The sequence below is a fragment of the Rana temporaria genome, chromosome 4 (assembly GCF_905171775.1).
Source record: "Rana temporaria chromosome 4, aRanTem1.1, whole genome shotgun sequence".
NCBI classification, from domain to species: domain Eukaryota; kingdom Metazoa; phylum Chordata; class Amphibia; order Anura; family Ranidae; genus Rana; species Rana temporaria.
In genome coordinates, this window is record NC_053492.1 from 365,686,571 (window position 1) to 365,702,010 (window position 15,440).

Sequence of the window (15,440 nt, forward strand, 5' to 3'; positions counted from 1 at the left end):
ACCAATAAAAATTACTTTAAAATTGTTAAGTTTGTCTTTTGTTACTTTTTCATGCTACATATGTTGACAGCTGCAGCTGAACTAGGTTAGGGCCTAACAAATTATGTGTGATTTTTGTCTAAGCTTCTTTCCTGGTGTGTAATCATGAAATGTTTGCCATGTTTATTCTCCCTGACTTTAAAGACAAAAACTGGTAAGTATTTTATTTATTCTGCAGTGGTCCTCAGCCCTCAAGTACCCCCGACAGGACATGTTTTGGGGATTTCTCTTATCAAGAATTGCTGTCCAGACTATTTTAAAGCACATGTGCAAGATGAAGGAAAACCTGCAAACATGGCCTGTGGGGGGGGGGGGGGGGTTTGCTATTGGTGGACAGGCTTGACGTGCTGATTTACAGCACTGTGCTTAAATCTAGCGCAAGGCAATCCTATTCAAATTGTGGGTGTTTGAGGGAAGCCAAGTGAGTGTTAGAACCCCTGCTTTGTGTTTTTTTATTTTTGTGTTGAGCTTTGTGTCCCTTTTCTTAAAATTGGCTTCACTTCCTGTCACACAGCTGAACAGGAAGTGAGGTTAAAACCCTACCAGTGTCATTTCTTGGGGACACCGGTCAATCTAACTAGTGTCCCCATTAAGCAAATTGCACTCCAGCACTGCTGTGTACACCCCAAATCATGGGTCTTCAAACTACGGCCCTCCAGTTGTTCAGGAACTACAATTCCCATCATGCCTAGTCATGTCTGTGAATGTCAGTGCATTACAAGGCCTCATGGGATGTGTAGTTCTACAACAGCTGGAGGGCCGTAGTTTGAGGATCCCTGCCCCAAATGATTATTTAGTTTGGGGTTTAGTAAAGGCAAAGCCACTCTGCAGTACAAGCATAGTTGCTGAAAATCAGAGAGGAAGCACTGATGGTTTTAACATCCAATCCTGTAGAAGCAAAGTTGTTTTGTTTTCTTCCTTGCTTTGCACTTGTAGGAGTGGATTTGCCTTTAGTAAATGGACCCCAAAGTCCAAGATCCCTAATAATTTGGGGTGTACACAGCAAAATGCTAGAGTGCAATTTACATAATGGGAAACTATTTAGCTTGATCTCTGTGTCCACAAGAAAATATATTAGTAAGGTTTTACCCTCACTTCCTGTTTGGCTATGTGACAGGAAGTGAATGAATTAGAAAGGGTGAAGACACCTCACAAATGTTGTCACTATCAGGGGTGCAGACATCCCCAAAAAAATTAGCAGATAATACTTATTTGCAAATTAATAATTTTTTAGTTAACATTGGGTGGGGTGCTCTAACACACACATTCCTACATATTAGCAACGCTCTATCCTGGCCTATTGGCATGGTTATATTTTCTTAGGGCTCTCAATAAAACTCTATGAAATTTGTGCTTAAACTAGAACCAGGGGCGGACTGACAACTCATGGGGCCCCTGGGCAATAGAAGATTATGGGGCCCCTCTGGCTTACAGATGACCACCACGCCAGGAGGTAGTGCAGAGGCGGGCAGCTAAAATCTTGGGATATTCACATTAAAAGCATGTCATTTTCGGACATATCAGGGACAGATCTAAAAAAAACACAGATTTTTACATACTGTCCCTGGTTTTACTGAGCCTGGCAACCCGGATGGGGCCCCCTAGTGGCATGGGGCCCTCGGGCAGTGCCCGAGTGACTCAATGGTCAGTCCGCCCCTGACAAGAACTATAATCAACAAGTTTTATTTTCTTTCATTTTGGATAGAGTGAGGGAGGGTTATAGGCCCTGTCAGTTTATTTTGTATTATCTGTGTCCAATTGGGGAGATTTGCCTTCACTTCCTGCCCCATAGCCAAACAGGAAGTGAGAGAAAAACTATGCAAATTAACCACTTCCCGCCCAGCCTATGGCCGATTTACGTCCGGGAAGTGGTTACACAATCCTGACAGGACGTCCTGCAGGATTTCATGCCGCACGCGCCTGTGGGGGCACGCAGCGCGGCGATCGGTGATGCGGGGTGTCAGTCTGACACCCTGCATCTCCGATCTCGGTAAAGAGTCTCTCACGGAGACGGAGACTCTTTACCACGTGATCAGCCGTGTCCAATCACGGCTGATCACGATGTAAACAGGAAGAGCCATCGACGGCTCTTCCTCACTCGTGTCTGACAGACGCGAGTATAGGAGAGCCGATCGGCGGCTCTCCTGACAGGGGGCGTTCGCGCTGATTGTTTATCAGCGCAGCCCCCCCTCGGATCACCACACTGGACCACCAGGGATGCCCACCCTGGACCACCAGGGTGTGCAAAAACAAAAAAAATATAGAACAAAAAAACAAAAAGCATTAAAAAATAAGAAAAAAGATGCCAATCAGTGCCCACAAATGGGCACTGACTGGGAAAATCAGTGCCACCCCACAGTGCCCATCCATGCACAGTGCCCACCTGTGCCACCCATAAGTATCCATCAGTGCCACCCATAAGTGCCGCCCATAAGTATCCATCAGTGCCACCCATAAGTGCCGCCCATCTGTGCCGCCCATGAGTGCCCATCAGTGCCGCCTATGAGTGCCCATCAGTGCCGCATAGCAGCGCCGCCAATCAATGCCACCTCATCTGTGCCGTCAGTACTACCTCATCGATGTCCATCAGTGCCATCTCATCGGGGCCCATCAGTGCCGCCATATCAGTGCCCGTAATTGAAAGAGAAAAACTTATTTACAAAAAAATTAACCTAAAAAAAGAAAGGTTTTTTTGTTTCAAAATTTGCAGTCTTTTTTTAGTTGTTGCGCAAAAAAAAAAACGCAGAGGTGATCAAATAACAACAAAAGAAAGCTCTATTTGTGGGGAAAAAAGGACGCCAATTTTGTTTGGGTACAGTGTTGTATGACCGCGCAATTGCCATTTAAAGTGCGACAGTGTTGAAAGCTGAAAATTGGCTTGGGCGGGAAGGTGCGTAAGTGCCTGGTATGGAAGTGGTTAAGGGAATCCAGTGCCCCCCCAGAACTAGTGTGTGGGTCCCCTGAAAATTACTGGGCGGGGTTATACAAAAACAGGGTGTGACCTTGACAGGAAGGGGTGGGTCATTTTTCTATTAGGAGGTGCAGATATGTAGTCAGGCCTAGGGCAGAACCAAACCTTAATATACTACTGCATATTAGGGCTTATTTAGACCGGAACCGATTTACAGCGTGTTTTTATATTGTGGGAGGAAACCCACGCAGGCACAGGGAGAACATGCAAACTCCATGCAGATGCTGTCACGGGCGGGATTCGAACCAACGACTCTTTTGCTGCTAGGTCAAAGTGCTATACACTACACCACTGTGGTGAACGAACATGATTGCAGCTGAAAGCATGAGATCTTTTTTTTTTTTTTTCAATACCATGCTTTCCAGCCTTATTGACCCCGCCTCTCTCCATAAAGAGGACCTGTCACACACTAGTCCTATTACAAGGGATGTTTACATTCCTTGTAAAGCGCCCCGTCGCGACGAGCTCGCGCACAGAAGCAAACGCATACGCGAGTAGCGCCCGCATATGAAAACAGTATTCAAACCACACAAGTGAGGTATCGCCGCGATCGTTAGAGTGAGAGCAATAATTCTAGCCCTAGACCTACTCTGCAACTCAAAAAATGCAACCTGTAGAATTTTTTAAACGTCGCCTATCGAGTTTTTTAAAGGGTAAAAGTTTGACGCCATGCCACGAGCGGGCGCAATTTTTAAGCGTGACATGTTGGGTATCATTTTACTCGGCGTAACATTATCTTTCACAATATAGAAAAAAATTGGGCAAAATGTATTGTTGTCTTATTTTTTAATTCAAAAAAGTGATTTTTATCCAAAAAAAGTGCGCTTGTAAGACCGCTGCGCAAATACGGTGTGACAAAAAGTATTGCAATGACTGCCATTTTATTCCCTAGGATGTCTGCTAAAAAAAAATATATAATGTTTGGGGGTTCTGATTAATTTTCTAGCCAAAAAATTGTGATTTTCACATGAAGGAGAGAAGTGCCAGAATTAACCCGGTGGGCAAGTGGTTAAAGTACTCATGGCTATAAAGAAATGAGTCATTGCTCATTAAAAAAAAAAAAAAAAAAAGGGGGTCCCTCCAAATTAAATTACCAGGCCCTTCAGGTCTGGAATGGATATTAAGGGGAACCCCGCCGTAAAAACCCCAAAAAAAAAAGACGTGCGGTTCCCGGCAAATATCCATTCCAGACCCTTCAGGTCTGGTGTGGGTTTTAAGGGGAACTCCACCCCAAATTGAAAAAAAAAATGGCGTGGAGTCCCCCTAAAAATCCACACCAGACCCTTATCCGAGCACGTTGACCTGGCCGGCCGCAGAAAAGAGGGGGGGACAGAGTGCGGCCCCCCCCCTCTCCTGAACCGCACCAGGCCACATGCCCTCAACATGGGGAGGATGTCCCCATGTTGATGGGGACAAGGGTCTCATCCCCACAACCCTTGCCCGGTGGTTGTGGGGGTATGCGGGCGGGAGGTTTATCAGAATCTGGAAGACCCCTTTAACAAAGGGGACCCCCAGATCCTGACCCCCCCCCTGTGTGAAATGGTAATGGGGTACATTGTACCTCTACCATTTCACCCCAAAAAAAATGTCAAAGTGATAAAAATGACAGTAGCCGGTTTTTGACAAATCTTTTAATAAAATCTTCTTTTCTTCTTTCCTTCGGGGTTCTTCCGCTGCCTCTTTCTTCTAGTCCACATCTTGCCCGACGTCTTCTTCTATCTTCTCCGTCCGTCCTTCCGCCTTCTGGTCCCGCATCTTGCCCGTTGTCTTCTCCGTCCGCCTCCTCGTCCGCATCTTGGGTCTTCTGCGGTCTTCTTCTCGGTCCGCCGCCTTCTCGTCCCCTGCGTTTGAATTGTAATTGGCCGCCGTTTTCCCGCTCCTGGGACCCGCCCCCCTCTGACGCCACAAGTAAACTCCTTAGAAGGTCATGTGCGTCAGAGGGGGGCGGGGTCACATGAGTGTGACACGGCGGGAACTTCTTCTCCGGGCGGCGCGATTGAAATTGAATTCCCCCGCTGTGTGACGCTCTGCGACCCCGCCCCCCTCTGACGCACATGACCTTCTAAGGAGTTTACTTGTGGCGTCAGAGGGGGGCGGGTCCCAGGAGCGGGAAAACGGCGGCCAATTACAATTCAAAGGCAGGGGACGAGAAGGCGGCGGACCGAGAAGAAGACCGCAGAAGACCCAAGATGCGGACGAGGAGGCTGGCGGAGAAGACAACGGGCAAGATGCGGGACCAGAAGGCGGAAGGACGGACGGAGAAGATAGAAGAAGACGTCGGGCAAGATGTGGACTAGAAGAAAGAGGCAGCGGAAGAACCCCGAAGGAAAGAAGAAAAGAAGATTTTATTAAAAGATTTGTCAAAAACCGGCTACTGTCATTTTTATCACTTTGACATTTTTTTTGGGGTGAAATGGTAGAGGTACAATGTACCCCATTACCATTTCACACAGGGGGGGGGTCAGGATCTGGGGGTCCCCTTTGTTAAAGGGGTCTTCCAGATTCTGATAAACCTCCCGCCCGCATACCCCCACAACCACCGGGCAAGGGTTGTGGGGATGAGACCCTTGTCCCCATCAACATGGGGACATCCTCCCCATGTTGAGGGCATGTGGCCTGGTGCGGTTCAGGAGAGGGGGGGGGCCGCACTCTGTCCCCCCCTCTTTTCTGCGGCCGGCCAGGTCAACGTGCTCGGATAAGGGTCTGGTGTGGATTTTTAGGGGGACTCCACGCCATTTTTTTTTCAATTTGGGGTGGAGTTCCCCTTAAAATCCACACCAGACCTGAAGGGTCTGGAATGGATATTTGCCGGGAACCGCACGTCTTTTTTTTTTTTTGTTTTTTACGGCGGGGTTCCCCTTAATATCCATTCCAGACCTGAAGGGCCTGGTAATTTAATTTGGGGGAACCCCTACACATTTTTTTGTTTGTTTTATGAATGAATCCCTTTAGAATTGTCAGAGCCGACAATTCATTATAGCCGCGTGTGAATTTTTAAATGACTTTTTTCCTTCAGAATGTCACTTTGTGCAGGGGGAGTTCTAAGTGCGGGAAAAATGCGCTATTTCACATGCTGACATTACACCCCCCCTAGGTACGAAATTTAAAGGAATATTTCACTTTTATTGTTTCACTTTAAGAATTATTAATTTCACTGCTCCCGAAAAAACGGCCGTTTTAAAAAATAAAAAAAGCATTGATACATGTTCCCTGGGGCAGGACTGAGGTCCCCAAACACTTTTTAGGACTAAACTTGCAGATTAGCCTTTAAAATGAACACTTTTGATTTCTCCCATAGACTTCTATAGGGAGTTCGGCGCGGCTTTACATATTAGTTTCAATGCGCCGGCTGCTACGCTGGTTCATGCGCCTGATTAAGCCTCCACCCGGAGTACTAATTAATGCATGAACCAGCGCAGCGCACATAGCTTAGTAAATCAGGCCCACTGTGTTACACTGTCGGATCTTTTTTTCAATTTAAAAATGGCGCCGGGGGCGTTCCCGCTGATTTACGATAAATAATATGTAAATCAGCGAGATACGCAAATTCACGAACGTACGCGGACCCGTCGCAGTGTTCTTACGTCGTTTCCGTAGCGGTTTTCCCGTCGTATACTTACCCCTGTTTTTAGCAGGCACAGCCAATGTTAAGTATAGCTGGCGTTCCCGCGTCGAATTTGAATTTTCCAACGTCGTTTGCGTACGCCGATTCACGAACACGCGCGTCGCAAGTCCCGCTCACGTCGAAACCACTGACGTCCTAGTGACGTCAGTGGGAGCAATGCACGCCGGGAAATTCCCCGGACGGCGCATGCGCATTTAAATCGGCGCGGGAACGCACCTGATTTAAATAGTACACTCCCCTAGCCGCGGAATTTGAATTCCGCCAGGGGATTTAGGATCCGCCGTCGCAAGTTTGGAGGTAAGTGGTTTTTGAATTAGCCACTTGCCTCCTAAACTTGCGGGAGCGGATCTTAATTCACGTAGATCGAGCGGATCTATAGATCCGCTGAGCTACGTGAATCTGGCCCAATATTTATATATATATTTATATATAGATGTGTTTTGTACTGATTTTTTTTCTTGAAAACAATAAAAATATTTATGAAAAAAAAAAAAGATTTCAGGGAGATGTGTCTCTTAAAATATCACAGACCCCAAATATCATCAGTATAATTTTTTTTTTTATACATACATTTTATTGAATGCTAAAAAATTATTTTATACTGGCCTTTTAATTGATGCTTTGAGGCTTTCTTATTGCTCTGCCATCCATCCATCTATCCTTCCTTCCAACCTGCAGCTGTCTATTATGTGCAGTTCCACAGACTGCCCACTAGAAGCTGCTGCTGTCTCTCCCTCTTGCACGGACCCCAATGGAAAGATTAGTGTGTAGTGGGGGAAGGATTTTGGTGTTGCACCTGAAGAGCTGAAGAGAGCGGTGATCTGCCGATATGGTTCCGGATATCGTAAAAGTTCCTGCGCAGGCGCAATCTGATCTGCCGAGATGGTTCCGGCTAACGGGAAAGTTCCTTCAAGGACTGCGCAGGCGCAAACTTGCCGACAGAAATCTCCGAACCTCGGCCGGCATCCAGGGCGACGTGGATTTCGAGGAAAGTGGCCAGTCGGCCTCACGTCATGACTCACGGGACTGTCAGAGATTACATACATTGTACATGGGCCGGTCAGAGATTACATGCATGTACACAGAATGGTCAGAGATTACATACATGACACGGTATGGTCAGAGATTACATACATGACACACGGGACTGTCAGAGATTACATAAATGATACATGGGACTTGTAACGGAACCCCAAATGGGACAGGGGTTAAAGCCGTTTAGGATATTCCATTCCCGCACACAAGGCAGCTATCGACACTCCACAATCCGGCGAACACGACCCATACGAATTCCCCCTTTATTGAGAAACACAGCTCTTTATATACAGTTTAGGATATTGCAGTAACCAAATGAACAATGACCCAACTCCACCCACAACATCACACAATGGTTCTTAACGAGCCCCAATACACATCTTTTAGTAGACATCCTTACTCAGGCTCCTGACCTTATTTACATGAGCTAATTAACTACAGCTGATGACCTTTAGACTGTCTGCTAACTTACAATACACATTACCATCAATAGACCTTCACACAATACAGGGTCAATTAGCACAAGCCACAATAAAAGATCCTTAGAAGTTAGTCTGGATTCAATACACATTTATCACAGTACTCCTTCACACAATACAGGGTCAATTAGCACAAGCCACAATGAAAGACCCTTAGAAGATATCCCAGATTCATTTACATCACAACAGACAGACATGTGGGCTGCAGTCCAAGACATATTCTGCATGCCCATTATTTTCTGGCTCAATCTGTGCCCAAAAGTGTCTCCTATTACATAGCTCCCTCCTTGTGGGACACTCCGGCAGACCCGGCTTGATCCTTCTCGGGTCAACTTGGGGATGTCCGGAACTAGGAGGCCGGGATTACAGGACAGATGCCGGAAAATCTGCTTGAGGATGTGAAGCAATGTGTTTAAGCCTTGCTGGGGTTAAAGCCAGTGGTGGCTGGTGCTCAATATTTTGGGGGGGACTTCAAACCAACAACACCCCCCCCCTCATGTGGGAGATGGACAGGAAGGCAGCTACCCCCCCACTGGAGAGGGACAGTAAGGTGGCGATCAGAGGCCCAATCCTTACCTTAGGAGGCAGTTGACAAGGATCAGGGGTAGGGCTACTGCTCCTCGCTCCGGGGGCCTTTGCTTCTCCTCCCGGCCGAACAGGAAGTGGGTCCTGAGACCCGATTGGCCGAGAGTCCAAAGACTCCATGGCCAATCGGGTCTTATGACCCCCTTCCTGATTTGCCGGGAGGAGAAACAGGAAGACAATAGCGAAAATTAATTTATTATTGTCACACAACTGGGTGGGCCCACTTTTTTTCATGTGCGTAAAAAAAAACATTAAAATTCATGTGTCTGGTGCCCTGCATGTAGATTAGGGGCCAGGCGCATGGATTAGGGGGGGCGGTGCCCCTGTTTCCCTTATGGACGGACCGCCACTGGTTAAATGGGTTTTACTTTGTTTTCCTGCAAAGGTAAAGCATAATAGTAGCCCATTATGTGTCACTTACCTGAAACCGAAGCCTGCGATGTCACCGATGTCCCCTCTTCCTCAAAGCGTCCATTTTCCTTCCGGTTATCCGGTTGCGTGTGAGAGCCGCCAGTCACGGCACGATCTCTTTTAGAAACGGCCCGTTCACCGTTTCTAAAGGTTTCCAATCAAAAAAAAATCATTTGGTGGAGGGGGGATTATGGTGTGGGGTTGTTTTTCAGGGGTTGGGCTCGGCCCCTTAGTTCCAGTGAAGGGAACTATTAAGGCGTCAGCATACCAAGACATTTTGGACAATTTCATGTTCCCAACTTTGTGGGAGCAGTTTGGAGATGGCCCTTTCCTGTTCCAATATGACTGCGCACCAGTGCACAAAGCAAGGTCTATAAAGACATGGATGAGAGAGTTCGGAGTCCTGACTAGGGATGAGCTTCGTGTTCGAGTCGAACATCGTATGTTCGACAGTTCGTCGAAATACGAACGATACGGGCCGTTCGCGCCAAATTCGAGTGGCGTGTCACAGCCCATAATTCACTGCGGCATCGCTGGCTGATGATTGGCCAAGCATGCACTATGACCCGCATGCTTGGCCAATCACAGCTTGCAAAAAACGGAGAGCCAGGGTGGCTTTGGCCAATTATGGCTCAGGGGGTTTAGTACACGCACCACACAATAAAAGGCCGCCTGCAGGTCGGCCTTGTGTAGTGTGTTGCGGTGGTTAAGAGAGAGAAGACAGAGAGAGAGAGAGAGTGTCATTTTTTGTAGGTAGATAGAGCAGGCAGGCGGGAAGGCTAGTCAGTTAACCACTTGCTTACTGGGCACATATACCCCCCTCCTGCCCAGGTGAAATTTCAGCTTTCGGCACTGCATCGCTTTAACTAACAATTGCGCGGTCGTGCGACGTGGCTCCCAAACAAAATTGACGTCCTTTTTTCCCCACAAGTAGAGCTTTCTTTTGGTGGTATTTGATCGCCTGTGCGGTTTTTATTTTTTGCGCTATAAACAAAGAAGCGAGACAATTTTGAAAAAAATACAATATTTTTTACTTCTTGCTATAATAAATATCCCAATTTAAAAAAAAAAAAACATTTTTTTTTCTCAGTTTAGGCCGATACGTATTCTTCTACATATTTTTGGTAAAAAAAAAAAAAAAATCGCAATAAGCGACTGGTTTGCGCAAAAGTTATAGCGCTTACAAAATAGGGGACAGAATTATTTTTTTTTACTAGAAATGGCGGCGATCTGCGATTTTTAATGGGACTGCGACGTTATGGCGGACACATCGGACACATTTTTGGCGCCATTCACATTTATACTGCGATCAGTGCTATAAATATGCACTAATTACAGTATAAATGTGACTGGCATTGAAGGGGTTAACATTAGGGGGTGAGGAAGGGGTTAAATGTATCCCTGCTTAGTGTTCTAACTGTAGGTGGAGGGGGGGGTGACCGATCTGTGTCCCTATGTACAAGAGACACAGATCGGTCTCCTCTCCAGAGACAGCACCGCTGTCTCTGTGTAAAACGGCAATGAGAGATGATCTCATATGTTTACATATGAGATCCTCTCTCATTGGCCGCACAGATCGCCTCGCGAACGGCCACTCTGATTGGCCGTTCGCGGCGATCTGTAATTGGCTGTGTCCGAGGGACACGGCCAACACAGATTTTCCCCGCAGCGCGCTCTGGAGCGCGCGCGGGGAACGCCCAAAGGGGCGGCCGTCAATTGACGGCAGTTTGGAAATTGGGATCCGCACTGCAGCCGTCAATTGACGGCAGGCGGATCCCAAGTGGTTAAAGTTAGGCCCCGTACAGACGACCGAACATGTCTGCTGAAACTGGTCCGCGGACCAGTTTCAGCAGACATGTTCTGTCGTGTGTTGGCCCGAGCGGGCAGGATTCCAGCAAAGATTTGCCCGCCGGACCTTTTCCCAGCGGGCAAATATTTCCGGACTTGTTTTAAAACAGCCCGCTGGAATCCTGTCCGCTCGGACATGTTCGGTTGTCTGTACAGACCTACCGTACATGTCCGAGCGCCCGCCATCCCTCGCATGCGTCGAATGACTTTGACGCATGCGTGGAAGCATTTAACTGTCAGGGCCGCCCACATCGCCGGCGCGGACACGCCCCGCGTATTGTTTACGCGCGGATTTCTGTATGATGGTGAGTACAGCCACCATACAGAAATCCCCGGGCATACATGTATGGTGAAAACGGTCCGGCGGACCGGTTTCATCATACATGTATGCTTGTCTGTACGCGGCATTACAGTTATATATTTATACACTGTATAGTTTGTATAGCTAGATTTGCTCTTCCTAATTTACTGGCAGGCAGGTGATTGTGCTAGCTGCAGTATTCTCATGTGGTGTACTGCCTGTGTCCTGTGCAGTGTGCACCTAAAGCCAGGGCCGTCTTTACCACAGGGCAAATGGGGAAGCTGCCCAGGGCCCTGTCACTGTTGGGGGCCCAAAGCAACCCCCTTTAACCACTTAAGCCCCGGACCAATATGCTGGCTAAAGACCCAAGGTGTTTTTACAGTTCGGGACTGCGTCGCTTTAACAGACAATTGCGCGGTCGTGCGACGTGGCTCCCAAACAAAATTGGCATCCTTTTTTCCCCACAAATAGAGCTTTCTTTTGGTGGTATTTGATCACATCTGCGGTTTTTAGTTTTTGCGCTATAAACAAAAATAGAGCGACAATTTTGAAAAAAATGCAATATTTTTTACTTTTTGCTATAATAAATATCCTCCAAAAACATATATAATTTTTTTTCCCTCAGTTTAGGCCGATACGTATTCTTCTACCTATTTTTGGTAAAAAAAATTGCAATAAGCGTTTATTGGTTGGTTTGCGCAAAATGTATAGCGTTTACAAAATAGGGGATAGTTTTATTGCATTTTTTTTTTTTTTTACTACTAATGGCGGCGATCAGCGATTTTTTTCGTGACTGCGACATTATGGCGGACACTTCGGACAATTTTGATACATTTTTGGGACCATTGTCATTTTCACAGCAAAAAATGCATTTAAATTGCATTCTTTATTGTGAAAATTACAGTTGCAGTTTGGGAGTTAACCACAGGGGGCGCTGTAGGAGTTAGGGTTCACTTTGTGAGTGTTTACAACTGTAGGGGGGTGTGGCTGTAGGTGTGACGTCATCGATCGTGTCTCCCCTATAAAGGGGATGACGCGATCGATACGCCGCCACAGTGAAGCACGGGGAAGCCGTGTTTACACACTGCTCTCCCCGTTCTTCAGCTCCGGGGACCGATCGCCGCACTCGAGCGGCGATCGGGACCGGCGGTCCCGGAGCTTTGGACCGGGTCGCGGGTGGGTACAAGTACAGGACGTATATATACGTGCTTGTGCCCAGCCGTGCCATTCTGCCGACGTATATGTGCAGGAGGCGGTCCAGAAGTGGTTAAAAAAAAAAAAAAAACTTTTTTTTTTTTTTTAGGGGTCCGGAGGCCCCCAGGGCCCCAGATGGCAACCCCCTTTTTTAATTTATTTTTAAATTAAAAAAAATATTTTTTTTTTATATATTTTTCTTTTATTTTTTTTTAAGGTCTGGGGGTCCCCAGGGGCCCGTAGTTTCCCAGGGCCCCGGATGACAACCCCCCTTTTTTTATAATTTTTTTTATATATTTCTTTATGTCTTTTATATATATATATATATATATATATATATATATATATATATATATATATATATATATATATATATATATATATATATTTTTTTTTTAAAGGGCTCAGAGGTCCCCAGGGCCCCATGTGGCAAACACACTTTTTTATAAATGTTTATTTTTTTTATTTTTGTTTATATATTTTTTTTATTTTTATTTTTTATTAAAGGGCCCAGAGGTCCCCAGGGCCCTGGATGGCAACCCCCCCTTTTTTTTAATAAATGTTTCTTTTTTATATATATATATTTTTTATTAAAGGGCCCAGAGGTCCCGGATGGCAACCCCCTTTTTTTTGTAATTTATTTTTATAAAAAAAAAATTATTAAAGGGCCCAGAGGTCCCCAGGGCCCCATATGGCAACCCCCTTTTTAAAAAAAAAAAATATATATATATATATATATATATTTTTTATATATTTTTTTTTCTTTTTTTCTTTTTATTAAAGGGCCCAGAGGTCTACACCCCTTTTTTTATATATATTTTTTTTATTTCTTTCTTTATTTCTTTTTTTTTAAAGGGCCCCCCGCTTCTAAATTCACAGCAGCCCCCCCCCTGCTTCTCAATTTCAGGCGGCAGCACCCCCCCTGGTTCTCTGCTCCAGGGGACCCATGCCTGAAGCTGTGTAAGTGGCCCCATAATTCCTGATGGCGGCCCTGCCGCCCGTTAAGCCCCTGTGCTGCCCACAAATCAGGCTGAAAATCATCAGCGGCACGCAGCCAGTGACAGTACTGCTTCCCTTCCCAGTGTTTTAAAATGTACAGCACCCCTGGCTTCCCTTTAGATGTGCACTTCTCCCTTCCTGCCACTGGGTGCTGCTTGTATATAAAAGTGAATTAGAATGTGATTTTATAACATCCCCAGTTTGCTCTTCCTGAGGCTGACTTCTTCATTTCCTGCTCCTCAAGGTATGTCACTGTTTGCTAATCTATATTGTAAATAGAAGTTTTCTGTAGAGTGTGCCCAAAGTCTTTATAATATTTGATGATTCACTGCAGGTCTGGTCAGTGTTTTAAAAAGTTCCTCTATTTTACACATGGCATGGCATGGGGTCACAGCACCGTCTGTCCATTCTGCTTTGGGACCCCATGCCATGCCATGTGTAAAATAGAGGAACTCTTTAAATCACAGACCAGACCTGCAGTCCAGGCTGAGTAAGGCCTCAGAGCACATGGCATTACTGTCTGTATTTAACTGCTTGATGGGCTTATTTTGGGCCTGGCTGGTTCACATGTATGTGTCTTGGCGGCCCACATTTGCGCAGGCACAGCAGCCCATTCTTTTGAATGGGCTGCCATGCCTGCGTTTCCTGCAAAGAAAAGCGCATGACTCATGTAATAGGCTGCGTACACGGCACGCCTATGCCCATCAAGCACTGGAATACAGCACTGTCTGTCCATTCTGCTGTCTGCTGTGACTATCTGCAGTTCCCGCACTGTCAAACTTGCTGCATTTTTAGACGTTTAGGTCACGCTTTTAAAAACACAGTGCGTTTGTGTGTGCAAGAACTGCAGGTAAGTAGCATGGTGCAAAAGCAGAATGGATTTCAAGGCAACTGTATTGTTTAAATGCGGAATGCACCTTTTTTCTGCAGGAAACGAAGGCATTGCAGCCCATTCAAATCAATGGGCTGCTGTACCTGCACAAATGAGGACCGCCAAAACACATACATGTGAACCAGCCAGGCCCAAAATAAGCTGGAGGGGGGCCCAAAAAAAATGTTTGCCCAGGGCCCAAACCATATTTAAGACGGCCCTGCCTAAAGCTATGTGGTATGTACTGCCTGTGTCCTCTGCAGATTGCACCTAAAGCTACGTGGTGTGTGTACTGCCCGCGTCCTCTGCGGTGTGCACCTAAAGCTACGTGGTGTGTGTACTGTCTGTGTGCTCTGCAGTGTGCACCTAAAACTACGTGGTGTGTACTGCCTGTGTCCTCTGCAGTGTGCACCTAAAGCTACGTGGTGTGTGTACTGCCTGTGTCCTCTGCAGTGTGCACCTAAAGCTACGTGGTGTGTGTACTGCCTGTGTCCTCTGCAGTGTGCACCTAAAGCTACGTGGTGTGTAATGCCTGTGTCCTCTGCAGTGTGCACCTAAAGCTATGTGGTGTGTGTACTGCCTGTGTCCTCTGCAGTGTGCACCTAAAGCTACGTGGTGTGTGTACTGCCTGTGTCCTCTGCATTGTGCACATAAAGCTATGTGGTGTGTGTACTGCCTGTGTCCTCTGCATTGTGCACATAAAGCTACGTGGTGTGTGTACATCCTGTGTCCTCTGCAGTGTGCACCTAAAGCTACCTGGTGTGTACTGCCTGTGTCCTCTGCAGTGTGCACCTAAAGCTATGTGGTGTGTGTACTGCCTGTGTCCTCTGCAGTGTGCACCTAAAGCTACGTGGTGTGTGTACTGCCTGTGTCCTCTGCATTGTGCACATAAAGCTATGTGGTGTGTGTACATCCTGTGTCCTCTGCAGTGTGCACCTAAAGCTACCTGGTGTGTACTGCCTGTGTCCTCTGCAGTGTGCACCTAAAGCTACGTGGTGTGTGTACTACCCGTGTCCTCTGCAGTGTGCACCTAAAGCTATTTGGTGTGTGTACTGCCCGTGTCCTCTGCAGTGTGCACCTAA